Genomic DNA, 23,818 nt, shown 5'->3' with positions numbered 1-23,818 from the left:
AACTTTTTATCAGATATGTTGCTTACAAATATCTTCTCCCATTTCATAAGCTACGTTTTAGTTTTATTGGTTGTTTCCTTTGCCGTGCAGAATCTTTTTATCTGGATGAAGTCCCAATAGTTCATTTTTGCTTTTGTTTCACTTGCCTGTGGTGATGTGTCTAGTAAGAAGTTGCTACAGCCCATGTCAGAAAGGCTGCTGCCTGTGTTGTCCTCTAGGATTTTGATGGTTTCTTGTCTCACATTTAGGTCTTTCATCCATTTTGATTTTATTTTTGTGTATGGCATAAGCTAGTGGTGAGTTTCATTCTTCTGCATGTGGCTGTCCAGTTTTCCCAACACCACTTGTTAAAGACTGTCTTTTTTCCATTAGATATTCTTTCCTGCTTTGTCAGAGATTAGTTGACCATAGAGTTGTGGGTCTATTTCTGGGTTTTTTAAGATTTTATTCATTTATTCATGAGAGACACACACAGAGAGAGAGGCAGAGGGGGAAGCAGGCTCCACGCAGGGAGCCCGATATAGGACTCGACCCTGGGACTCCAGGATCACACCCTGAGCCAAAGGCAGATGCTTAACCGCTGAGCCACCCAGGCATCCCATTGGTTTTCTATTCTGTTCCATTGATCTATGCGTCTTTGTGCCAGTACCATACTATCTTGGTGACTACAGCATTGTACTAGAGCTTGAAGGCCAGAATTGTGATGCCTCCAGATCTACTTTTCTTTTTCAAGATTACTTTGGCTATTTGGTGTCTTTTGTGATTCCATACAAATTTTAGGATTGTTTGTTCTAGCTCTGTGAAAAATGCTGGTGATACTTTGATAGGGATCACATTATATGTGTAGATTCCTTAGGTGATATAGACATTTTAACAATGTTTGGTCTTCCAATCCATGAGCATGGAAAATTTTTCCATTTCTTTGTGTCCTCTTCAATTTCCTTCCTAAGTGTTCTATAGTTTTCAGAGTGTACATCTTTTACCTCTTTGGTTAGATCTTCTGGGTGGATAACCCCTTAATTATGATATAATGCCCTTCTTCATCAACCCAGAGGATCCTTAAGCTAGGCTGTCCATTCCCAGGTCTCTGCCCTCCTCCCCGACCAGAGCACCACCAAGCCTGCCAGCAACCCTGGTGATGGCACTGACCTCTGAAACTTGAGGTTCTGCACTCTGCTGTTTATAAAAACAAAAACTTGCAGTATTTAAACTACCTTATTTTTCAAGTCAATGGTTTTGGGGAAGAGTTTTCCTTGTGTGATCCCTGCACATGTTTTCACTCTTTTTTCACTTTTTTTTCCTCTCTCCCCCTCACTCCCCTCTCTATGATCAGGGCATCCTTCCCTCCACAGGGCCCATGGCTCTTTTCTCTCCCAAATCAACTCTCCACAGCTCCTACCTTCTGTGTAGTAGTCATTTTTTCTGCTTATAGATATGCAGCTTTGTTCTCTCAGTCCTTAGACCAATTTCTTGTTTAGAATGATTTGATATTTATGTATCAGTGTTCAAGGGAGGAGGCAAGCTTAAGGTTACCTTACTCCTCCATCTTAACCCTATCACCTAAAAATTTTTTAAGAAAAGGAAGGAAAGCCAGGATGGCATTAGGAAGAAGACATGAAGAAGTTTAACTTAATTAATATTATTTTACTTCTTTTAAAAAATAAGATTTGAAGTAAAAAATGCCCAAGTTTTTGTTAACATTAACTTTTATTCATTAGAGTGGTGCCAAGTTGTTATTACCATACTATACTGTAGTTTCAGGCTTATTTTATATTAAACCTAAGACTCTGGTTTCACAAAAGAGCAAGAGTAGAAGCAGAGGGCACAAAGAAGGCTATTAACATTAGTCCACGCAAAGTGAGGGTGCCTTGGATTAGGGTGGGCACATTAAAGACAGAGAGAAGCCAAAGCACTCCAGATGTATTTTAGATGATTTTCTAATAGTTTGGATAGGGATGAGGGACAGATAAGACTTGAAATGACTCCTATGTTTAGAGCTGAAACAGCTGAGAGGATGACATTTATGAGGATTCAGAAAGCCTAAGGAGGAAGGGGTGGTAGGGAAGGATGTTAAAAACCCAGAGTTTAACTAAACTGTACCTAGTAAGTCTGAGGAGCCAATTAGACTAAGTGGAAGTGTCAAGCATGCATATCTGAGCCTGGCGTTCAAGGGAGAGGTCAGGGCTGGAGATCAAACTGGGAAGTTATCAATTTATAGTGGTATCTAAGCTATAAGACCGGATGAGGTTAAGAGAGAAAATATGGAAAAGGAGAAAGGCAGGAATGAACCCAAGGCATTCCTACACTCTCCTAGTAGGTCTAGAGAAGTTAGTGAAGGAAAGGTGGAAAATCTAGAAGTAAAACCAGGAAAGTGTGGTATCATTGAAATAAATATAGGAATAAGTTAAATGAAAATAAAGGTAAATTGATTTGGCAACATAGTCATTGGTGACTTTGACAAGAACAGTATATAACAGAAGAGTAGAGGCAAAAACCAGTAGAATGATGAATGAATGAACTTTTCCATTTATTTGAAAAGTTTCGTAATATAACTTAATTTTCATTTTAATATTAACTCTTAGATGGGAAATAAGAAAATGGAGACAGCAGGAATAGACAACTCAAGAAGTTTTGCTCAGAAAACGAGTACAGATGGGGTTGTGACTACAGAGGAAATTGGTGTCAAGGAAGATGTGGTGTTTGGTTTGCTCTTCTTCATTTCAAGATGGAAGATACTTGAGCATGTGCTTGTAGGCCTTCAGGAATGATCCAGTAGTATAGGACAGACTGAAGATATAGGAAGGAAAAAAAGATGGCTGCAGGAACAGAGGTCTAACGAAGATGAGAAGAGGAAAGGATTCTAGCACACGTTGAAGGATGCTTCTTCCACTGTAACAAAAGACAGAATGTCAGTACAGGGGCAGAGAAACTTGAATATTTGGCTCTGGAGAAATAATAGTGCTCCTGAATGATGCAGTAAGGTCACTGACCAACCAAGGAGGAAAGGATATGAGGCAGGAGGTTTGAGAAGAAGGAAACCTAAGAATTTATCACCACAGACCTCTCCTTTAAAAAAAAAAATTATTTATTTTTAGAGAGAGAAAAAGAGAAAGCACAAGCAGGGGAAAAGACCGAGTGGAAAAGGAGAGAGAGAATCTCAGGCAGACTCCCCCACTGAGCATAGAGCCCTCTACCTCACAATCCCAAAATCATGACCTGAACTGAAATCAAGAGTCTAACACTTAACTGAATGAGCCACCTAGGCACCCCATCCACACACCTCTTCTTTTAGAATAAAAAAGGCTAGAGAAAACTCTCCAAACAAAAAGGAAATGAAAAAAGAAGGAAACTTTGAACATGAAGAAAGAAGAAAGAACTACCAGCTAAATTATGGTACATAGACTACTTCTACACTGAAGTGGTCTAAATTATAATTGATACGGAAGCAAGAGTTATAGAATCTTGTGGTTCTGATATAGATTCCACTAATGGAGAGGAAATATTTAAGACAACTACATTATAAATAGGAGAGAATAAAGAGACATAAAAAGAGGTAAGATTTCTATAGTCCCCTCAAACTAGTAAAATAACATCAATAGACTGCAATAAGTTATGTGTATACATAATGTAATATCTAGAGCAGCCACTAAAAAAAATCTATACAAGATACAGTCAAAAACACATACATAAATCAAAATGGAATTCTCTAAAATGTTCAAGCATCCCATAGGAAGGCAGGAAAAAGAAAACAGAATAAAGAGGAAACAAAAATAAAATGGCAGGCTTATTAACATATCAACATGTCAATATTTACATATCAATAATTACATTAAATGTAAATTATTTTAATGTACTAATGAAAAGACTAAGATTGGCAGAGTGGATTTTGAAACCTGACCCAACTATATGTTATCTACAAGAAATTCACTGCAAATGTAATGATATTGGCAGATTGAAAGTAAAATAATAGAAAACTATATATCATGCAACAGTAACCAAGGAAAGCAGGGGTAGACTTTAGGGCAAATAAAATTACCAAAGTTGGGGAAGGACATTATATAACGATAAAAAGGTCAATTCACCCAGAAGACAGCAATTCTAAATGTGTATACACAAAACAGGAGAGCTGCAAGATGTGCAAAACAAAACCTGAAAAGAGAAAGAGACAAATTTTCGATCATAGTTGGAGACTTCAACTCTCCCCTCTCTCAGCAATTTATAAAACTAGACAGAAAATATGATATAAAAGAACTCCACCGAACACCTGGGTGGCACAGTGGTTGAGCATCTGCCTTCAGCCCAGGGCGTGATCCTGGAGAACTGGGATCGAGTCCCACAACGGGCTCCCTGCATGGAGCCTGCTTCTCTCTCTGCCTGTGTCTCTGCCTCTCTCTCTCTCTCTCCCTCTCTCTCTCTCTCTCTCTGTCTTTCATGAATAAATAAGTAAAATATTAAAAAAAAATAACTCAACAATACATTCATCCAACAAGATCTAATCAATATTTATGGAACACTCCACCCAATAATGGCAGAATGCATGTTTTTCAAGGGCTCATGGAACAAATTCCAAGACAGATCATGTTTGAGCTATAAAATAAACCTCAAAAATTTAAGAGAATTAATATATTAAGAGTGTACTCAACAACCATAATGGAATAAAACTAAAGTTCAATAACAGAAAGATAAAGAAAAAATCCTAAAATACTCAGAAACTAAACAACACACTTCCAAATAATCCTTAGGTCAAAGATTAAATCTAAAAAAAAAAACCAAAGATGAAATCTCAAGGAAATAAAAAAAATAATTGAACTGAATGAAAATAAAAACACAAACTATCAAAAGGTGTGGAGCACAGCTAGAACAGTGTTTAGAGGAAATTTTATAGCACTAAAAGTAACAGTATAAAATCAATAATCTAGGCTCCCAACTCAAGAACCAAAACACGTAAACTAAAATAATCCCAAGGCAAGTGGAAGGAATGACATAATACAGAGCAGAAATCAATGACATTGAAACCAGTAAAACATTAAGGAAAAATCAATGAAACAAGCAGCTGTTTCTTTGAATAGATTGATAAAACTGATAAATTTCTAACAAAACTAAGGAGGAAAAAAAGACAACACACAAGTTACCAATATCAGGAATTAAATAGGGGAGATCACTGCAGACCATGCAAACATCAAAAAAAGTAAAGGAACACACAAAGAACTCCTCATACATACATAATAGGTAAAATGGCCCACTTTTTCAAGAAACACAAACTGTGACAATTCACCCAATACAAAATAAGTAATTGGAATACCCTTGTAATTGTTGAGAAAATTGAATTCATAATTTAAAAACTACAAAAAAAAAAAAAAGGAATATCCAGGCCCAGAGGGTTTCACTGGAGAATCCTACCAAATATTTAAGGAAGAATTAATACCAGTTGTACACAATATCTTCTAGAAAATAGGAAGATACACTTTCTAATTCATTTTATGAAGCCAGTATTACCCTACTGCCAAATCCAGACAAAACAATACAAAAAAATAAAACTGCCAACCTATATCCCTTATGAGAACAGATGCAAAAACCTTTAATGTAATATTAGCAAACAGAATTCAACAGTTTGTTAAAAGAATGATACACCATGATTAAGCAGGATTTTTTTCCAGGGATGCAAAGCTGTTTCAATATTCAAAAATCAATGTAATCCACACATTAGCAGGTTAAGAAGGTAAATAACATGATCAATCAGTGTAGAAAAGGCATTCGGCAAAATCTAATACCCAGTCATGATTTTTTTTTAATCTCAGAAAACTAAGAATAGAGGAAAACATCCTCAAATTGGTAAAGATCATATTTTAAAAAAAAAACTATAGCTAACATCATATTTACTGGGAAAAAATTGAATGTGCATTCTCCCTCAGATCAGGAATGAGATGAGGATGTCTGCTCTTGGCACTCTAACTCAAAATAATGCTATAGGTTCGAACCAGTGCAGTAAGGCAAGAAAAGGCATACCTATGAAAAAGGAAGAATTAAAACTAACCCTATTTGCAGATCACATGATTATCTACGTAGAAAAACCCAAGGAATTAAAAAAAAGAAAAAACCCTCCAAGAACTAATAGATTAATTCAACAAGATGAGCGGATACTAGATAAACAGAAAAATCTCAATTATGGTTCCACATACACCAATGAACACATGGATACCAAATTTAAAAACACAATACCATTTAAAATCTCTCAAAAAAATTAATACTGAGGTATAAACCTAATAAAACATAAAGGACTTGAATGCTCAAAAATAATGCTAATAAAAGAAATCAAAGAAGTCTAAATAAATGGAGAGGCATACAATTATTTATGGATTGGAACACTCAGCATGATAAAGATGTCAACTCTCTCCAAGTTGACATATAGTTTAATGTAATTCCTACCAAAATCCTGGCAATATTTTTTGCAGATATAAGCCAGATTATAAAATTTATATAGAAAAGCAAAAGAACTAGAATAATTAGAACTAATTTTTAAAATATATTTCTTTCATTTATTTATTTTAGAGAGAGAGTGAGTGAGAGAAAGAGCACAAATGCACAAGTGAGGGAAGGGGTAGAGGAAGAGGGAGAAGCAGACTCCCCACTAAGCAGGAAGCCCGATGAAGGATTCCATCCCAGGACCCTGGGACCATGACCTGAGGCAGATAGATGCCTAACTGGCTGAGCCACCCAGATGCTCCTAAAACTATTTTTGAAAAAAAGGAGAGATTGGGAAGAATCAGTCTACCCAATTTCAAGACTAATATATATATCTACAATAATCAAGACCATGTGCTTTTATACAGAAAAAGATCAGCTTTGTCCTAGATAGGGTGGATGAAAGAAGAGAGATCACACACATGATATGCTACTTGACCTTGGCCAAAAGTTTGAGATGCTCTAAATGCAGAAACCTTGGAGATATTTATTTTTTTTAATATTTTATTTACACAGAGAGAGAGAGGCAGAGACATAGGCAGAGAGAGAGAAGCAGGCTCCATGCAGAGAGCCCAATGTGGGACTCGATCCCAGGACTTCAGGACTACACCCTGGGTAGAAGGCAGATGCTCAACTGCTGAGCCATCCATGGATCCCCCTTGAAGATATTTCAACAGTGTGATATACATTCAGTGAGTTTACGTAACATGGTATACCTGAATAAAAAACAAAACATCAAGTTTCTCATTTGTCTTTGAAACTAGAGAACAAATATCTGTATTTTTCATTTGCTCTTAAATTGTTCATTAAGTTTGCTTTAGGGGAAAAAAAAAGTAGAAGTGTGAATTCCATAGAAAAGAAAAAGCTAGCTGTTCTACAAATATCCAGATGGATGAGTATGCTGATTTCAATAGAGAAGACAAATATAAATGTACCTTGTGGGGAATTAGAAATTTGATTAGATTTACTAGATGTAAATTAAATTTCTACCTCTAATAAGAGTAAGGCACATATTAAGGGAGAAACTGCAAAGAAACTACACTGGTTATATTTTATAGGGTTTTTTCCCTTACAGTACTGACAAAGATTTGCAGCTGAAGAAAATGCAAAAGCGCATTTATGTTACCTCACTACAAGTCTGAAGATGAAAAGAGCTGATAGAGGACCAGTCTGTCTGGACTTAGTGGCACTAAGAAACTAGAAGGAACCCAAGCATTCTTGTGGAGGTTGATAAATCAGAACCATACCCATGTCAGATAATCAATCCTAGATATTCCCTGAAGGAAGAATCAGAACCATCTGCTCCAAATCTAAGGAACATGGCACCCAACAGCTTGTTTATGATCCAAACCCCTCACGGTTCCTCAGGAGGCTTTTTTCAGACTCACCTACCCCTGAAACTTTCAAAGCACCTATGGCCTGTGTCCCAGCAGGTCACCTGCCTGCACACTAAAATCCTGGAGGACCAGTGAAGACAGCTTCTGGAGGAGAAACCAAGACCCAGGCAAAGATTTTCCCTCAGACTCTTCTGTAGCCATGAGCCTTAGTCTGTGGTTGGAGCCCTCCCTCCAGAGCATCAGTTTTCATTTATGGAAAAATGGAATCAAAGACTAGATCTCAGGCTTTCAGCACCTTCTCCTGACACTGGCCATGACTCAGACAAATCAGACCAAAGTTTACCTAATGCCTCAGCGGACACCTGGGGCAGTAGCCAAGAGATGGCGCAATAGCCCCAGCCTCACAAGAACTGAGTAGCTCCAGATCTAACTACAATGACACAGAGTATGATCCCAGCCCCAGGATATCCTGGGAATCAGGCAGCTGGAAAGGCCTCTGTGCCCCTCACCTCTGTTATCCCCAGGACCTCCCCAGAACTCTCAGGTCCAGGGAATTCCCTCAGTTTGAACCTCAGAGGTACCCAGCAAGTGCACAGATGCTGCCTCCCAACCCTCCCCCACATGTTCAGAGGAACTGTCATTACCACCATTCTTGAGATCCCTGTTACCAGGTGCCATGTGGCCATGACTACCCTCGAGCAGCTTACCAGCAGCCGGTCCAGCTGGCTGTACTCAGGCAGGAGGACCCACACCCTGTGCAGAAGGCCAGCCTCAACTACCCCAGCCCCTGAGACCAAGATGAGAGGCCCACACAAAGAGACCCCTCCTCCCCAGGGCTCCCAAGGGATCAACTGTATAACAGCCATGTAATCAAGCTAGAGTTCCTGAGGAGTCCTTGGCGTGTCCTACAGAGCTGAGATCACCAGATCCCCAGGTTCCATCTCCAGCTGCTGTCCCTAGACCCTCTAGTAACCTTCCAGCCAGAGGAACTCTGAAAACAAGCAATTCGCCAGAAGAATTACAGAAAGTCTTTACCACTTATTTTATGGATACAGACATGGAGGTGATGAAATTTGTGAACTTTTTATTGGTAAATGGCTTCCAAACTGCTTTTGACATATTTGAGGACAGAATCCAAGGCATTGATATCATTTAGTGGGTGGAACGCCTCCTTAATGATAACAATTATAGCAACCAGCCCCAAATATAAACACCATGTAGAAGATGCTGAGTTACAGCTGGACAAGGATGAGCATGGCTTACATACTAAATATATTCATCGAATGATGCAGATGGAGTTCGTAAAACAAAGAAGCATGAGTTTCAGATTCATCCCCGAACACTAAGAAGGAGCATATGCCCACCTGGCTTCAGAATACTCAGGTCTACAGCTGGCTCAAGAATAAGAAAAACATCCTGCTGCAGCTGCTCAGAGAGGAAGAATACATACCCCCTCCCTGGGGGCCTCTGTCCACCTTCCCCAGACCCCTAGGGCCTTGCCATGGGAGCTGGGAGGGAGCTGTCCTGGCAAGCACTCTTCCAGCAGAAGCTGTCCCGTTTCCAGGCCCCCTCAGAGGGTTCCTCCCCACCCCCCCAGAAGACCTGCACTGCAGAGGACTCTTCCTGCCTGAAACCTCCACAGACAGAGGCCTTTCATTTTTTTTTTAAGATTTTATTTATTTATTCATAGAGACAGAGAGAGAAAAAGAAAGAAAGAGAGAGAGGCAGAGACAGAAGCAGGCACCATACAGAGAGCCTGACGTGGGACTCAATCCGGGGTCTCCAGGATCACGCCCTGGGCTGCAGGTAGCACTAAACTGCTGCACCACTGGGGCTGCCCCACAGAGGCCTTTCAAACAGAGGCCATGGCTGCTCTGTATTCCCTACTTCTGACACCCCCAGCATGTTGCTCCTGAGTCTGATGTGTGCATTCTGGGCCTCCCCCTGCTTAGCAAGTAGATAATAAAAATGATGCTACAGTAAATGTAAATAACCACAAACACCCTCCCGTTGCTTAAAGCTACTTACAGGAGTTAGCCAGGTGCTCCTGTGTCCTCAGACCAACCTGATTCATGTACAAATAATAAAGTGTTTACTTTTGTAAAAAAGGGGAGGGAGGAAGAAAGAGAAAGAGAAAGAAAAAAGAAAACTGATAGAATTGAGAAATTTGTCTTTCAAAAATAGCTATCATCTTTCTAAAAACAAGCTGGGATTGAAGAAACCTGGTGACAGACCGTCTGGCCTCCCTACTCCCGTGTTACACAAAGGTCTGGGGAAGGCCAAGAAATGGATCACCTGATTTGCAGGTTGCTAAGGCCTTGCTAAACAAGGCAGGCAGGCATCAAAGGCTGCTCTTTAAGCCTTAAGCACATTTGAAACAGTGGTTCTCAAATTTCAAGATCCCTCCGGAAATGCCTAGTGGGTTTGGTAAATAAAGCTCAGATTGCTGGGCCCCACCCCAGGTGTATCTGATTCCTAGGTCTGGGGTAGGGCCTGAGAGTCTGCATTTTTAACAAGTTCCCAGATGCTGCTAGCCCAGGGACCACACTTGCAGAGCCACTGAGTAGAGGAATTTACGCACCTGTTTGGTACTTAAGGAAATTATAACAAGAAAAAGTTTCTCTGGAGATGTGCTGGTATGCTTCCCTTTATCAGATACAGTGTGTTTCCCTTCCAGGAAGCTCAGAACTATATTTTTAAGATCAATTATATTGAAATATCAACTGAAGTTTGAGGTACATCTATATTCCTGCCCTTCAGTGGCTTCTCTTTTTATTGAAAAATCTGGTTCTTTTAAGAAGACAGGGTAGAATGAATGAACGAACAAATGAATGCACAAACAAACTCTCATTGAACTTTATTTCTGGGCTAGAAAATAGGATTTGGAAGCCAGCAGTACTCACTAACTATAAGCCTTAAAACTTGGTATTACCTTCATAAAACTCCAACTGCCAAGCAACTGTCCCACACGCTTCCACTATTCCCCTCCAATAAGCTAGAGAAAGGGTCAATGAAAAAAGTTCAGGATGTCCACGTGGGCTTTGATTTGGAGCCAGTTCACCCTGCCAATCACACACCTGGCCTGACTTCCAAGAATGAGGCAGATGATGCATTAATGCATGGATGACATAGCTCTGGCCCAGTACTTAGCTCGTGAGCCACAAAGCCAGGTTCCCAATGACGGCCTCTTACTGCACTGGCTGCTGCAAGGTTCTATTCAAAACCAGCTTTTGAATTCTCCATTGAGACATTTTCTCTGGGCCTACTCTCTACAGAAGACAGCCACAGCAACAGCAGCCTCAAGTGAGAGTCAGGCCCCTCAGTCATTCCCCAAAAACCAGTCACAGCTTTGGCAAGGATCCTACCACCTGCCAGGCTCTTCATCAGCCTCTGTTCCAGATGCATGGTCCCTTCAGCAACACCACTGTTCCTCTTATTCACACAAAACACGTGCACACAAATGCATACGCACACATACACACTCTTTCTAGGGCTGCTTTACAAACTGCTGGGTAGAAGGTTTTAGAACATCATTTATAACAGGAATCGATAACCACATGCACAAGCTAATTTAGAAAATACAAAGACTGAATTCTGACATGTTTTCTCTAATCATAATCAGGCTATTTTGGCTAATTGTTAACTGGCTATCAGCCGAATTCAACTAATGGATTTCAAAGTGTTTCTTGTCAACTGATTTCAACCAGGGTTTTTCTTTACCTGGAGTTGGCTGGGTGTAGACTCAGGCAATACCACCCAACAGGGAGTTTGTGGTGATTGGGTGTGTGTTGTCTAAAGGCAGGACAATCTTGGAAGCTGAGCCCCTTAGCCTGGAAGCCTGGAAGCCTGGAAGCAGGCTCCTGATAACAATAGCGACTCCCATGTGCCAGATATTTTATCTTGCATTAAACCCTCACCAACAACCTTATAGGATCTTTTTCACCATCCCCAATTACAGATCCTGAAGCCCAGAGGGAGTAAATGACTCAAGCCAATAAATGACAGAACCAGATTCAACACTTTGAACTCCAGAAACTACGCTTCCTTCTGTTACACACTGCTGGTTTCCTTCTAGGCTCATCACGAACCTCATTTTCTGCAGGTTCTATGACCCCTGAATCATGGTGCCACCAACTACATCAAGTCCCAAAGCTATTTTGAAATATAAAAAAAAAAAAAACAAGTAATGAAAACATTGAATGTATACTGGTTTCTGAACTAATTCTTACTGAAATTAAAAGGTGTATTTGCGTCCACATAATGGCTGTGTTTTGTTTTTTCCTTCTTGTCTAGGCTCCTCATCTCCTAGTGGCTACAACTTACAAAGGTGTATAAATGCACAAGCACAAAAACATGAAGACACACTGACAGATTGCTAAATTTGCCTAACTTCTACCCTCAGTTTCATCCTTGAAGTTGAATAGGGCCAGTCCCACTAATCCACCAGGTATTAACAGCCATGGGGATTTATTCAGGGACAGATCCCTAATTCAAGCTGGCCTAATCCACTTTCCCAGGACTTTTTCCAAAGCAACCAAGAAGAGGACACTCTATGTCCATGGGATATAAACCTAGAGAGGAGCCTGCCTGAAGACTACACAAGAAGGACAGTGCAGAGACCTGGGGAGACAGTCCTGATGACTTGTCCAAGGCCCCGAAGCCAGCTTGCCTCACACTACCCCTGGACTTTACAGTTATCTAACACAATGCCATTTGGTCTTAAACCAAACAGTTTTCTGGGATCCCTGGATGGCTCAGCAGTTTAGCGTCTGCCTTTGGCCCAGGGCGCGATCCTGGAGTCCTGGGATTGGGTCCCACGTCGGGCTCCCGGCATGGGCCTGCTTCTCCCTCCTCCTGTGTCTCTGCCTCTTTCTCTCTCTCTATGTCTATCATAAATAAATAAATAAATCTTTAAAAAAAAAAAAAAAACAGTTTTCTGTCACTCACCATTGAATGAGTTCTGACAGGATGTTTGTTTAGAAGCCCCAAGTCTTAGCAGACTGCACCTACCAGGATCTGGTCCCTACTTCCCTCTGTACCTGCTTTAGTTGGGTTCTTTCAGTTCAAAGAACTGAGATAGGTTTGAGTCAGAGGAGGAGCACTATAAGGCTATCTGTGGAGTGCTGAGGAGGAGGAAAGGACCTGAACTCCAAGAACAAAGACTGGTCAAATCAGTCTCCACCCACAGAAAAAGAGGAATCACAAGAGTGAATGATTTCTACTTTGTCACTCTGCCCTAAGAGGATTCAGCTATCATCAGGTATCTTCTATAGCTGGGGTTTGTCTGTTGCAGTCATCCCACTGCTTATTCTTTCAACCTGTCATTTCTCTGGCTTGAATCCCTGTTGCCCATAACTTTGTCCATGATCCCTCTTGACTATCAGTTTTCCTCAAGGCTCCTCTTCACACAGCCCTTAAACTTCAACTTGGGCCCCTCAAAGCCTCTTTCTCTTGGCATATCCTGGTCCACAATCCTAAAAAAGAGAGAAAATCGGATTGACCCAGCTCCTCTTTATGTACAGAGCAACCTCATCAGTTGCTGTCCAGCCTAAAGAGTGGCTGCCCTTTTGGGTCAGTAAGCAGTTCTGATCCAGTCAACTTTGGACAGGAGTGGAATATGTTGCTTTTACGTAGAAGGAACTGTGAGCAAGGCAAGTACCATGACTGACTGCCCTAGTATATCCTTTCCTCCCCCAGCTCTGCCAATGCGTGCTTTTCTTTCTACCTAGGATAACTTTTCTTCCCTCTTCCTCTTTTTGGTGAAAAAGTTATCTCAAAGGTTACATCTTCCAAGAAGAGGCTGCGTTAGGTTCTCATTGTACAATGCTACCTCCACCATAGTAGCAATCATGTGCTAATGTTATTGTACAGATAACAGAATAATGATTTAACATTGTAATTGACATCATTTTCTCTAGGATTACCTGATATCTCAAGGCTCCCCCTCTCTTTGGTGAGCTAGACTTCAGGAACACAGGAAAACATAAATAATGTGCTCTTGGCTTTTGTGCTTCAAAAATCCATTTAGAGGTCATAAATCTGGATTTCATATACTGAGAAAGAAAAAAGCAGCCCCTGACACTTGGGAGCTGGCTAAATACTATCAGCCTTGGTTTTGCTAGGAGCTGGCTCAGCACCCACAGATAGGTCTGGGTATTCTCCTGTTAATCATAAAAAGTTTCATAGAATGTCAATATCAGACAAGGCTACTATGAAACCATAATGGATCAAGAAAAAAAAAAAAACAAGAACCAGTTCATAATCATGTCTGAACACAGTCAAAACGCAGACCTTTCCAAGCTACAAAAATACCCAACACCCCCCACCTGCAGTTAATATGAATGACTGCTGCTTCTTTACCAATTATAGCTTTAGCGTCTGTCTAATCTTTCCTCCTGCTAGATAAAATGTATTAAGATACCCCATCATAGAATTACCCTACTTCCTGACAGCATCCAATCCAGACCAAACCCCATTTTCTTAAACCCTTTTAAAATCTCTTAACACAAGCCCAAATTCTATAATAAGTCCTTTCTAACACCCTCTTACAGACAACACCTTGATTCTTTATGGTATATGTTCTCCCTCACTGCACCAAATAATATGCCAAGTTTGTTCCACTGTAAGTATGTTCCTGCTGGTCTTGGCTGGAGGGCATTGACATTTTCTAAGCTCTGAAGAAGTCAAGTCATAGTTTATGCCATAAATTAAAAGATTTGAAAGAATGTGTGTGGTCAAAGACATTCAAAGATAGTTTTTTCCCAATCCCCACTCATAGTAGACTACATAATATTCTATAATCTGGGGAGCTGAGTCAAAGAGGAGAAAAGATCAAAGGGAAACACACTGGCATTATGCTACTGAAAAATAAGTACACTCTATGGGAATACTGGGATATCACAAACCAGTAGTGCAATAACTAAGTAGGGAGAAGAAACGTGGACCCTGGTGTATCCCTAAGAGGGATACCCATGCCATTTACTCTCCCATCTCTCCCCACCTACCTCCATCAATCCCCACACATACCATGCCAAGTCTTTTGGCGGCAGTGTCCATAACAGAATCACCAGATCAATCTGAAGATCCAAGAGTAAGAAGGATCTGTGCTCAGTTCCCAGATAAAGTCCAGTAATTGGCAAAAACCATGGAATTTCCCAAAGTCCAGTATCAGGGCTCTCTGAACCCAGCCATTTAGGGATTCTTATGTAGATTTCAATATACGGTGATTGGTAAATTATTGACCATTAGTGATTGAAATCAATCTTCAGCCCAGAGGTCTGAGTAGAGCAGTGGACCTGAAAGTTCCAAGCTTCTAATCAAGGTTTGGTCTTTCTGGTGACCAGTCCCCATCCTAAAACCCTAAGGGCCTATGAATAACAAAAGATGCTCCTATCATTTTGTCTCTCAGGAAATTCTAAGGAGCCAAGAACCAGGAAAAAGATAAAATATATACTTTTTATTATACCATACCAGCACAGTGTATGGAACAGCCAACTGTCTGGGGATAATCAAGACTATTGTGGGAGCAGCTGAGACCCAGATCTGAAAAGGCCTTGTGGTTAGAATAAAGAACTACAGCTGCCATCTATGTGGACCAGCCCTTATGGACCAGAGAGAAGTGAGATATAATGCTCAGTAGTTGTAGGGTGGAAGATGATATTAAGTTCTCCCCAGCCTGGGCATTCTGATGCCCCCCAGAACTCAATTCAACTCCATGGAAGGAGACAGTCCAGGAAATCCTGAAGTGACCCCAATCATTTACATCGACTAAAATAAAGTGTCATTTGTTGTTAGGCTAAAAGTTCAAAATAGAAAAATTTCAACAGTTCCATTCTGGAAAAAATTAAAACAGTTTCACTTCTGGGCACCTGAGTTTGTTTAATGAGATCAACTCACTACTTTATTATCACTGCTCTAGGCTGCAGGTATTTTGAGCTTCTGGACTTAAAGTCATGTGCACAAAACTTGTCTGTCTTCCTCTCTAAACTCTAAGTCCTTGGAACATTAGAACCCCATATTATTTGTATTGAACCGCCAATGCCTATCACAGAACAGGTTTTGCATTTGCCCTGGATCAGCCGTTGAACAGTTATATATCCTTAGGAAAATTGTCTAATTGCTTTGAGATCCCACTTACCTTAAAATTAGGGAATCTACTGGCAAAAATAAAGTACATGTTTTCACCAATTATAGCAATGACTAGTATTACATTGATAATAAGTATGAATTGTAGAATATTTTAAGAAAATGTGTTTTTCTATTTTATAGCTATATACTAATCAGAACTGGGTTAACTAGATTCAACTACTCCTTTAATCCAAAGGATTCAGAGTAGTCCTTAGGGAACCTAATTTAATGACTAGATAAGGCAAATTTGTAATTAGTGTATCAACTGCTTATATGGAATTAAGTCTTTCCAAAGTGCTTGAAGGTACTTGAAACAGTTTATCTTAAGTAGACCAACTGTTCCCAAACCTGGCTCATCATCAGAATCATATATGGAACTTTTTAATCACAGATATCCCTGGGCCCACCATGGAGATTTCAATTCTATGGGTCCTGGTGGGCTCTGGAACCTAAATGCTTAAAAAGTTTCCCAGGAAATTCCAGTGATCAGCCAGGTATAATAATTACTGCTTTAAAAAGAAAATTAACTAGACAATGGAAACTTCAACCATATTTGAATTATTATAGATTCCAAATTAATTTCTCTTTTTTATTTATATTAGAACATGTTTCTTTTTTTCTTTTTTCAACTGCTATACTACTAGTGAATGCTATGTCTGGGAGTTGTTTTAAAATTAGCTGGAGAGTTGAGAAATAGGCTGGGGGAGTAGGGTAAAATGAAACAATTTGGGTCGCGCAGCCCTGGTGGCTTAGCGGTTTAGTGCCACCTTCAGCCCCAGGCATGATCCTGGAGGGATCGAGACCCATGTAAGGCTCCCTGCATGGAGCCTGCTTCTCTCTCTCTCTCTCTCTCTAATAAGTAAAAATAAAAATAATCTTTTAAAAAAAAAAAAGAAAAAAGAAACATATGGGTCATGAGTTTATAATTGTTGAACCTGGGACATAATACAGGTATTCTATTTTGTTTTTATTCTCTCTCCTTCCGTATATATTTGGAATGTTCCATGACAAGAAGTTTTTACAAATAAAACCGAGGTATGTAAAGGAGTAAAGCCTCCTGCTTCTCCCCTCTCATAATCTCATTCTCTAATAATAACTGTTATAAATTGCTGTGTATCCTTCTAGATATTTTTCTGTGTACCCTATATAAATCCCATTTTTTTTATTCCACTTTATGCCAGATCCTGTAATGAAACTGGTTTGGGAGATGTGCCTGGAAATTTTTCACAGGGAAATCACTTCAATGCCTTCACCAACCTTCCTCCTGTTTCTCTCACTCCCACCATCTCCCTGCTTCTCCCATAGCAAACAAGGTGGCCCCTTAAATTCCAATCTACCTGCCTGGGAGTGATTACTGCATTTTTTTTTTTCACAGCCCACAGAACCATGTTTCTTTCTAGGTCTCTCCTCAGGACCTATAAGATAGATGGAGAGATGGTAGATGGATGGATGGATGAACAGATACTTAGGTAGACAGAGGGAAGAGGGTGGAATAAAAGAAAGAATGCTTCCAAATACTTGGGTCATCATCTGAATTTCTTCTTTATAATCCAGATATATTTGGCTCCATGTCCTCACAGGCAGAGAAACACAATTCTATGTGCACATCCTAGCATGAGTACACACACAAACACACATATAAATCTCCTTTGACCCTATCGTGTACACACTTTGAAAAGTTTGTTAGAAGAACCAGCCTGGTAATAATTCACTGCACCTCATGTATAATAAGCAGAAATGCACCAGCCTTTATGATGAATTGCCAGGGTAACACAGGGACATCTTGTTTGCATTTCAATGCACCAAGTGTCAGATTCTTATTTCATTACTCGCCGGCACATTAGTGGATGGTTTTTAATTTCTTTTTTTTCCCCCTTTAGCAAAGCTCCGTGGAGACCCCTCGCTTTTGCCACTTGCATCAGGAGCAAGGTTGCATTATTTTTAAATGCTATAGTTGTCTCGGTCTCACTCGAAATGTTGCTGAATTAACAAAATAAATGATAGCATACTACCAGCAGTCCTATCTGGCCTTTTTTTAACACAAAATTTCTCTTGCTTTTATTGAACTCATTCTTTAAAAGGGGGTTGGAAGATTTGTGGCATCTTCGTTTTTTAAAATGGAAGGTATTGTTTTTAGATATGTTTTTTTTTTTTCTTTTACCCAGGTTCACACTGTTCCTTACGTGAAACAATCTGAGAAGCTACAAGAGCTATTCTCAGGGAAAATGTGGTTCTGAATTACCTTGTAATGTGCTAGGAGCTGCTGGCTGCTCAGACCCACCATGAAGTCCCCTGATCTGCCCCACATTTGAAGGCAGCAGTCTAAAGGTGGATGCCTTATACACTGAGAATAGTTTTTTTTTTTTCAAAATTCTCCCAAAATGTGCAGTGAATATTCTTCCTAATATTTTCCCAAATACATAACGAGAGTTAATGAATGTTCTTTGGAGCAGTGATTCTCAAACTTTAGTGGGTATCAGAAGCACCCGGAGCGCTTGTTAAACTACACATAGTTGAGTCTCACCCCCAGAGTTTCTGATTCAGTAGGTATGAGAAAAGAGCTAAGAATTTGTATTTCTAACAAGATCCCAGTCGATGCAGGAGCTACTGATCAGGAAATATGCTTTGAGAACCACTTTAAGGTTATAAGCCCAGCTCTGTCATTTATCTTCTGAGTGGTCTTGGGAAAGTCACTTCACCTCTCTGAGATTTAAGAGTCCTCATCAATAAAATGGAGATCGTAATGGGACTTTCCTCTGGAGCAATTTTTAAAGAAAATGAACCAATAAATATAGAGCACCAAGAACAATACCAGGCACACAGTAAGTCCTCAACAAATATTAATGCTTTTCCATTCCTCTTCTCCTCATGGAAGGGAGATGAGGGGTCCTATAGTCCAATTCTCCACATAGTACAGGAGTCCCTCTTCCAACCTGCCTGTTGTAATGACTCAGGTCCTCTCTGGTCATCTCCAGATATGAGGACCTCCCTACTTCAGGGAATTCCTCTACTTTGTGGCCAGCTCTCAGTGATAGAAAGCTATGCTGAAAGTTGAAACCTATCTCTCTGAAATTACATGTTACTGCCCTCCTGAGTCACAGAGAATAAATCTTGCCCATAACCTTGACGTTTTTAATGCAGGACATCCTACAAGCTTATCAATTCAAGAAGTGGGCTTCAAACAGGAGCAGATCTTAAACTCCTTGGTACACTTTTTTGTGTCTGTTAGTGACTTCAATGATGGATTCATTCATTTATTCATTCTCTCACTTGGCAGAATATGGGAGGAGAGCTCTGCTAAAGAAAAGCCTGGCAAAATGGACAGAAGGTGGGCTGTGCAACTCAGGTAAGCCAGACTAAGAGGTCTAAGCTTTGTTCTTGGGTAGTTGGAGGCCTTTTACTAGTTCCAAACCAGAGAGTGAAATGGTCCAATTTGTATTTTATAATATCACACTGACAAGAGTTTGAAGAATACATTGCTTGTGGTGAGACTTGGAGCCAAGGAAACTAATTAGAAAGTTATAGAGAAGAATGAACAGGAGGAAAGATGTAAAAATGATGGAAAGAACAGGACTTCATCATCAGTTGCATGTGAGGGATAAAGGAAAGGAGGTGTCTGGGGTGATGTCCAACCCTGGCAGCTGAACAAAGGGTTGACATTTACTGATAAAGGTAATAATTAGAGAGTATCAGGTTTTCTAGGATATAATCAGTCCAATTTGGGCATGTTAAGTTTGACACACTTCTAGAACCTTCCATAGGCAGCTGAATACATAGGTCTGAAATCTCAGGAGTACAATATGAACTATAGATACAGACGTGGGAGTCAAAGATTTATACATTATAGCTATTACAGGAGTAATTACAGAACCCTAAATATATGATAATAATTCCATTATTATAGGAATGAAAAAAATACACTTAGGGTGAGAGAGGAAACAAGAAGACCAGGACACAACTCTGAGGAACACCAACATCAGAAGGGCAGAGGAACCAAAAGGAATCTACCAAGGACAGCTGATGAGATGGAAGAAGACACAGGAGAGAATAAAAGCTAAAGAAGAAAACCCAGAAGAGGGGTGTGGTCAACAGTTCCTGGTACCACAGTGAGGACTTCAAGTACATACTAAAGGAAGCCTACTGGATGTGGCAATCCAGAGAGAAAGTGTTTGGGTATAAATGTGGTGAAAACTGGTAGTTGAGCCATGTGAAGAAAGGAGGGAATAAAAAACTGGAGATAAAGCATACTAACTTCAAAGAGCTTGGAAGGAATAGAGAGACAGGAATAGATAGAATAGGTCAAGGAAGAATGATTTTTAAAATATTTTATTTATTTACAGAGAGACAGCACCCAGATGTCCATCAACAGATGAATGGATAAAGAAGATGTGATATGCAATGGAATATTACTCAGCCATCAAAAAGAATGAAATCTTCCCATTTGCAATGATGTGGATGGATCTAGAGAGTATTATGCTAAGCAAAATAAGTCAGTCAGAGAAAGACAAATATCATATGATTTTACTCATGTAGAATTTATTTTTTTTAAGATTTTATTCATTTATTCATGAGAGACAGAGAGAGAGAGAGAGAGAGAGAGAGAGGCAGAGACAAAGGCAGAGGGAGAAGCAGGCTCCATGCAGGGAGCCCGACATGGGACTTGATCCCAGATCTCCAGGATCATGCCCTGAGCTGAAGGCGGCACTAAACCGCTGAGCCACCCAGGCTGCCCTCACTCCTGTAGAATTTAAGAAACAAAACAGATGAACATAAGGGAAGGGAGAGAAAATAAAATAAGATGAAATCAGAGAGGGAGACAAACTATAAGAGACTATAAGAAACAAACTGAGGGTTGCTAGAGGGGAGAGGGTGGGGATGGGGTAACTGGGTGATGGGCATTAAGGAGGGTACATGAAGAAACGAGCACTGGGTATTATATGCAACTGATGAATCATTAAACTCTACCTCTCAAACTAGAAATATACTATATGATAATTAACTGATTTTAAACCAAAAAATGTTTTTATTTATTTATTTAGAGATAGTGTGCATGAGCAGGGGGAAGGGCAGAGGGAGTAGAAGAGAGAATCTCAAGCATACTCCCCACTGAGCAAGGAGCCTGACACAGGGCTGGATCTCACCAACCTGAGATCATGACCTGAGCCGAAATCAAGAGTCAGACACTTAACCAATTGAGCCACACGGGCCCCAGGAAGAATATTTTTAATATCAGAGAAAAATGAGCTCAGTTTACTGTGAAGTGGATACCAGCAGCCATGGCCAATACTTCTCATGAGTTCATATATATTTATGGCTGAATCTTTGTGACTGACAGACATCAGTCACAGCAAAGTCAAGAATGATAAGATGATTTGGAGCAATGGAAGACTGAGCTTTGACTTGATGCTGACTTGTAGGAAAACAAAAATACTGCTAATTTTCAGGGTACTGCCTCTAAACTCAGGGCTTCCAGAGTTCACGTCTCTAGAAAATGTAGCCATGCCTCCTTAAGAATACTAATGTTCAAGCCTGGAGAAGGAAGTAGGAAGACAACTCACACATTAGGTGATAGGCATTTGCCCCATCGCTTTGCCACAGGCCATGCCATGAAGGTAGAAGCCAGTTCTAAAGAGCCACTTCTCAGCCGAGTATTCACACACGACCCTCTTCACATTTATTCTCTTGCTCTATCTCCCACTCTCATCTACCAGCAATCTTTCTCCCTGGCTCCAGTAAGTGTCTCTCACCCTCCTTATTTTTGTGGACCCATTCAGACCCCATTTTTCACCTCCTCACTCCTACCTTTACTGTACCTCCAGTTTTTAAAACATTCTTAAGTTCAACAACCAAATCAACTCCAGGTAAAGGACAAACTCCCTGGCCTGTTACCTCCACACAACCAGAGCACACCCCCAGCCAGACCAGGCACAGCCCCCATCAGGAAAGGGGGTGAGAGAGCTTAAGGGTATATATTATCCTAACTATACCTCTACCCCTATGTGCCCTAAAGTTCAGCACAATGTCTTATACCTATGGGTCCTTGATAATTATTTATTAAATTGAAGTTACTTGGGCACTTGAGTGGCTCAGTGGTTGAACATCTGCCTTTGGCTTGGGTCATGTTCCTGGGGTCCTGAGATTGAGTCCTGCATCAGGCTCCCTGCAGGGAGCCTGCTTCTCCTTCTGCCTATGTCTCTGCCTCTCTCTGTGTGTCTCTTGTGAATAAATAAATAAAATCTTAAAATAAATAAATAAGTAAATTGAAATTACTTGGTGGTCCTCTCCTTTACTGAATTTTCTTCCAACTCACCAGACAGAAGTGATTCACACTGTCCTAGGATGCTCAGGGCACCCATTTCCTATAACTAGACCTCTGCTGGATCAGACTTCCCTCCCAACAAGATGGCATGCATAGCTCACCACTCTCCAACAGATGAATTTTCATGTAGGTACCCACAGCCACTCAACTAGTATATGACAGAGCCAGGATTTGGTCCTAGCTCATCTGGCCCCAAAGCCTGTTCTCTTCAATTCTTACAGATTGTGCTGCCTTCATTCATCTACGTGATATGGTACCCAGAGGAGAATGTCCTGCCCCCAAAGATCTCCCATACTCAGCAGGCATTATGCCCTGTCCCTAAAGAAGCTCTCAGGACTACAGTCATCAAAAGACTCCACTGATCTGCCTAGGCCTGGGACTAAGGTAAGATGAGTTTGACTTGGCATGTGCATGACCCTGTAAATAAGTGCTTCCTTAAATTTTGCACCATAGAAGGTTCAGCCACTTTAGCCAATCTAGAACCCTAGATTCTCTTAAGGATCTCCTTTGGATATCTTTTAAAAATATTATTTGAAGATATATAAAATTATCTCATTTCTGGAGTGACATCACCCACATGACTAAGACTCCTCATTTTTGTCCTCTCTACCTCAACAACAATAGTTTGGCACTCATCAACAAACAAAAGTGTCCTTGTGGGAGCTGTCCGATCTAGCATCCATTTGCCAAGGAACCTGAGAGGGGCACATCCATACATCATATAATAGGCATAGAGACCTCTTTCTTAACTGTGTACCCTACAGTGACCCATAACCAGCTCCAGTCCCTCTCAGCTGTGGTCTGAGAGGAAAACAGTCATAGACAATTATCCAGGGATCAAAGAGCCTTTATGGAAGTCCAAGTTTCCAATGAAGATGCTCCAACATACCACTGGAGGAAAAAAAAAATACTAGTTTAAATGCATTAGAAAGGGTAAGAGGAACAGTTTGCTTTACCTATATCATCCTTTCCCCAAGACAGCACAGTTCAGGGCCAACAGCCATCTCAGCCTATAATTTCTCCTGTGGGGAGAAATGAGAGCACATGAATAAACACCTGGCTTCGCTAGCTGTGCAGGATGCTGCCAAGTAGGCCCATTCCTCTCTCACTTCATCCAGAACCTTGAGTCATGAGCTTCATGAGTAAGGAGCACAAAGACAAGAGGTAAGCAGCAGATAGGAATCCTGGAGAGCTCTAAAAGGATGTGATCCTATTAACAGTGTCAAAGACTCTATCAAACCCACCCTCAACACCTGGCCCACACATCACCACAACTGGCACCTGGGCATCCTCAGTGTTTTGTGTGCCTCACCCACACATAGTCCTAACCAGTAGCCAGCTCTCAGGCCATGCTACCAATGGCAGTGAGAACAAGCTTCGGCAGAAGCCTAGTGAATAGGCACAGAAGGTTATCCCAACCTACAAGCCAGGGAGAGTCCATAAACTTAACATTTCATGCCACCTTCAGGAAAACAAAAGGGAAGCTGTTAGCACTTCATCTTATCTGTTGCAGAGAGAAGGCATACAAGGTTAAGAATTCTGCCACAAGAGGGAGCAAGAAGTGTGGAATAGG

The 23,818-nt window shown here is 40.6% G+C and overlaps 1 pseudogene; it reads left to right on the top strand.

Annotated features, from left to right (window-relative positions):
• The first annotated feature begins 703 nt into the window (after positions 1-703).
• The window catches only part of LOC121478678, a 38,659-nt pseudogene continuing 15,544 nt past the window's right edge, over positions 704-23,818 (top strand).

Source organism: Vulpes lagopus, chromosome 19 (assembly GCF_018345385.1).
Source record: "Vulpes lagopus strain Blue_001 chromosome 19, ASM1834538v1, whole genome shotgun sequence".
Taxonomy (NCBI): domain Eukaryota; kingdom Metazoa; phylum Chordata; class Mammalia; order Carnivora; family Canidae; genus Vulpes; species Vulpes lagopus.
The sequence above is the reverse complement of the archived record's forward strand: the minus strand, read 5'-3'. Positions and strand labels throughout refer to the sequence as shown.